General features: G+C 44.6%; 1 pseudogene; it reads right to left on the reverse strand.

The window, feature by feature from the left end:
- Nucleotides 1-2,161: 2,161 nt before the first annotated feature.
- Nucleotides 2,162-4,486, reverse strand: LOC129488300 (axin interactor, dorsalization-associated protein-like; annotated as a pseudogene).
- Nucleotides 4,487-4,891: the final 405 nt, after the last annotated feature.

Here is a 4,891-nt window from a genome sequence, read left to right on the forward strand (position 1 = left end):
GTGCTGGGATTACAGGCATGAGCCACCATGCCCAGCCCATTTTTCCTTGAGCTTTTGATTCCAAAATCTCTGTGAAAACTGCTTAGGCAAAGAGTGCTGTCAATAAAATCTGCTTTTCTTGTGTTGGTCCCCTCTTTCTGATTCTGTTTCTCTCACCTAGTTGTGCCTCCTGGCCTCTCCTGCTCATCACCCCCAAACTCTTTCTGTTCTCAGATTCTGACTGGGCCACACAACATTTTCAAAACCTTTGATTGCAGTCTTCTTTCATATTCAGTTGGAAATAATGAAGCAACTCTTTATTAATGACTTCAGACATCAGTTTGATTGGTGTCTCCTGAATCCCCAATATCATAATGCAGTAGTTGATCTGAACTGGGGATTCCTCAAAACAGTTTGGCAATTCTGGTTTTCTCAATAAATAAACCACAGATGTCCTTGGACACCAACTGGCAAAGCAGGTCTTTGTACTGGGTCCTTTGTACTATTTGAGACGTGAACAAACCTAGTTACTAAGGCTAGAATCTAAGCTAAATATTCAAACTAAAACTTTTAGAGTAACAACTTAAAGAATAAAACAGAATGGAATGTGGATGGGAATGGATTTCAAGTCAAAGGAAAGAAAAAAGGAAAAGGAGGAAAGACAAAACTATAAATCCAGACCAAAAAATAAAGTTAAAAATATAGGGCAGAATTGAAAGCGAATAGATCACAGTCTAAATGTGTAAATTTGTAATCAATTGTAAATGTGTAAATGGACTCTCCCATTAAAAGGCACTCTGGGCAACAGATGCAGCTTTATGTGGTTCACAGATGTTATTGTTTGGCTGTGTCCCCACCCAAATCTCATCTTAAATTGTACTCCCATAATTCCCATATGTTGTGGGAGGGGCCTGGTGGGAGATAATTTGAATCATGATGGCAGTTTCCCCCATACCGTTCTCATGGTTGGGAATAAGTCTCACAAGATCTGATGGCTTTATCAGGGGTTTCCACTTTTGCATCTTTCTCATTTTATCTTGCTACTGCCATGTAAGTAGTGCCGTCATTCTGAGGCCTCCCCAGCCATGTGAAACTGGTAAGTCCAATTAAACCTCTTTTTCTTCCCAGTCTTGGCTATGTCTTTATCAGCAGCGTGAAAACAGACTAATACAGTAAATTGGTACCAGTAGAGTGGGGCATTGCCGAAAAGATACCTGAAAATGTGGAAGTGACTTTGGAACTGGGTATCAGGCAGAGGTTGGAACAGTTTAGAGGGCTCAGAAGAAGACAGGAAAATGTAGAAAAGTTTGGAATCTCCTAGAGACTTGTTGAATGACTTTGATAAAAATGCTGATAGTGATATAAACAATAAGGTCCAGGATGAGGTGGTCTCAGATGGAGATGAGGAACTTGTTGGGAACTGGAGCAAAGGTGACTCTTGTTATGTTTTATGGTGGCGTTTTGCCCTGCCCTAGAGATTTGTGGAACTTTGAACTTGAGAGAGATAATTTAGGGTATCTGGTGGAAGAAATTTCTAAGCAACAAACCATTCAAAAGTGACTTGGGTGCTGTTAAAAGCATTCCATTTTAAAAGAGAAACAGAGCTTAAAAGTTCAGAAAATTTGCAGCCTGAACAACGCAGTAGAAAAGAAAAGGACCCATTTTTTAAGAAGAAATTCTAGCTGGCTGCAGAAATTCACATAAGTAACAAGGAGCTGAATGTTAATGCCAAAGACAATGGGGAAAACGTCTCCAGGGCATGTCAAAGGTCTTCATGGCCACCCCTCCCATCACAGACCCAGAAGCCTAGGAAGAAAAAATCGTTTCATGGTCTGGGTCCAGGGTCCCCAAGCTGTATGCAGCCTAGGGACTTGGTGCCCTGCATCCCAGCTGCTCTAGCCATTGTTAAAAGGGGCCAAGGTACAGCTCAGCCCATGGTTTCAAAGGGTTCAAGCCCCAACCCTTGGCAGCTTCCATGTGGTGTTGAGCTTGAGGGTGCACAGAAGTCAAGAATTGAGGTTTGGGGACCTTCACCTAGATTTGAGAAGATTTATGGAAACTGGCCTACTGGCATGGGTACAGCATGCTTCCTACCTGCTGAGGGTGAATGTGGTACACAGAGCTATGATGGTTTCTAATGAGTAGTAAAATTCACAAAAGTTCCAAGTTATTCATGTCAGGATCATTCCTTGTGCAAAGTTTGATGTATTAATAAATGAAGATCAAATGGTTTCTTGGTCTGTAATTGCAATTTCATTTTTTAAAGTCAGTAGGTTTTTTGTACAGTTCTATTACAAGTGGCCAAGGTTTAATTTCATCCATCTCCATGAAGTGCTGATAAACATTTTTGTAGGCTCGTCGTCTTTGAATTTAAAGAAGACAGACTCACCTTTGGTTAATTTTTTAGTATACTTCTGCAGCTCAATGTTCACATTAAAATGAAGTATGTATCTTCTTTTCTTAAAGCCACAGGAGTATCTTGCACAGTACTTAAATCTATGTCATTCAGCTCCTTGATACTAACTGTAATATAGCATCTTTCAGGCCAATTTTCTCAATTCTAGTAGTGAGTAACACCACTCCTGATTCTGAGAACAACTTTGGTAATAAAGTAGTGATATGTGCTGCTTAGCATATTTCAGACCAATGTTTTCAGTTCTAGTAGTGAGTAACACTGCTCTTGGTTCTGATAGCAACTTTGGTAATAAAGTCATGATATGGTTTGGCTCTGTGTCCCCACCCAAATCTCATCTTGAATTGTACTCCCATAATTCCCACATGTTGTGAGAGGGACCCAGTGGGAGATAATTGAATCATGGGGGTGGTTTCCCCCATACTGTCCTCGTGATAGTGTATAAGTCTCACGAGATCTGATGATTTTATCAGGGGTTTCTGCTTTTGCGTCTTCCTCAGTCTCTCTTTGGCTGCTGCCATCTGTGTAAGACGGGGCTTGCTCCTCCTTGCCTTCTGCCATGATTGTGAGGCTTCCTCAGCCACGTAGAACTGTAAGTCCAATTAAACCTCTTTCTTTTGTAAATTGCCCAGTCTCAGGTAAGTCTTTATCAGCAGTGTGAAAACAGACTAATACAAGTAGTAGCGTACCAGGAACTCTAGCGGGAAAAGAATCGGGAGACCCTGCTCCAGCACCACCCTGTTCTTCATCTTCTTCAAATTCCAAATACTGTTTTTCATCAGGTACTAAAGTTCTTTTTAAGGGGACAGGCTGAACGTCAAATGGAAATTCTTTATTATATGTAAAAATATTCTTTAGGATTAGTTCTAGTTTCTTCAGGTCCTCCAATTTCAGTTCTTCTTGAAACTGTGTGGAGTGTAAAGCTGCACTTCACAATTCCAAGCATGTTGCAACATTGCCTGTGGGTTTCTTTTGTTCTTCTGTGAATTCTCATGTTGAGCTTGGGCCTCTTTTTGTAGAAGTCTTGCTAATATCAGATACTCATCTATCACTTCCACCAGCTAGCTCCAAGAGTCAAAGCTGGTGCCTCTCCTAAGACTGGCTCCCCAGTGCTGTAGTAGACTCTGGGTCGTGAAGGTGACCACTCTTTACCCTGTCCCCTCCTGTTCCTACTCCAGCAAGGCTGGGATTTCAGGCAGTATCCTGGCTGGGCCTGACTCCAGTATTGACAGGGCCAGGAGGAACCACTATAGCAAACTCTGCCACCTTCCAAGGAGCCACACAAGCTTATTTGCAACCACTCTTCTCTTTTTTTCCTCTCTCTCTTTCTTTCTTTTTAGTGTGATTGTGGTATTTATTTGGAGTATAGTAGGTTCATTTGTTTCACATTGCTTTCAGTTTTTGATTGTTCCTCCTTCCCATGCTTACTGATTAATTTTACATTTCTAATATGTAGGATAAATACTTTAAAAGCCAAAACTGTACAAAAGGAGGAAGGGCTTCAAGATGGCTGACTAGAGGCATCTGGTACTGCCACCTCCACACAGAAGAACCAACATAGTGAGTAGATATCACACTTTGAATAGATCATCTGAGAGAACACTGGAATTCAACAGAGAAGTGACAAGAAACACTTAAAGCAAGGAAGAAGGAATTGAGGCAGCCTGCTGGGCTGGATCATTTGGGAGGCTGGAGGGGCTCCTCAATGTAGGACAGAGTAAGTGTGCGATCCCAGCAGTCCACGTTCTCACCACAGGCTCCTGCAATCCTAGCCACAGGGAAGCCCCTCCACCCAGAGACCAACATAGGGCACTGCCTGGAGGCCGCAGGACGGCATTGCTCCAGAGAGAGCTCTCATGCTGGATGCAACCCCATCCCTAATATCACAGTGCATACAGAAAGTCCAGTTCCCACCAAAGGGCATCATTCCTGGGGGCTCAACAGCCCTGCCCCCACACATCCTCCACACATCAACATTCCCTGCCCGCAGCCCCTGCTGTGACTGGCTGGTGCTGTTGCAGCCAGGGCTGAAGGATGAGCCATTCCAAAGACCCCACTGCCCCCACTGCCCCCAGCAGTGAAGACGCCACACATTTTCACATGTCCTGAGGACAAATTCTCCTACCCACAGGAGCCACTACAAAGCCAGGGCCAAAGTGTGGGCTCCCCAGTTGCCTGCTTAGCGCTGCTGCCACTGAAAACAACCCCACCCCCCGAGTAGCAGGGCTGCAGCACAGCTGCTGCTGCCCGCACCTCTGCATTTCACCTTGGTCCTAGGGATCACCCTGCCCCTGCCTATCAGAGCCCCTGCATGCACCACTGAGGGCCCTAAGGTCAGGGCTGACTGGCCAGCTCAGCCCCTCCGGTGCCAGAGCATGCTGTCCCATCTGGGGACCTAGGGGCCACTCAGTGCTCAGTTGAGTCCACCCCTGGTGTCGCCTGTGCACTCCTGTCAGGGGCCTGAGGTCAGGCCCACCCAACCTGCCACTGCCACCACAG

This window comes from Symphalangus syndactylus, chromosome 1 (genome assembly GCF_028878055.3).
Source record: "Symphalangus syndactylus isolate Jambi chromosome 1, NHGRI_mSymSyn1-v2.1_pri, whole genome shotgun sequence".
Lineage (NCBI taxonomy): Eukaryota > Metazoa > Chordata > Mammalia > Primates > Hylobatidae > Symphalangus > Symphalangus syndactylus.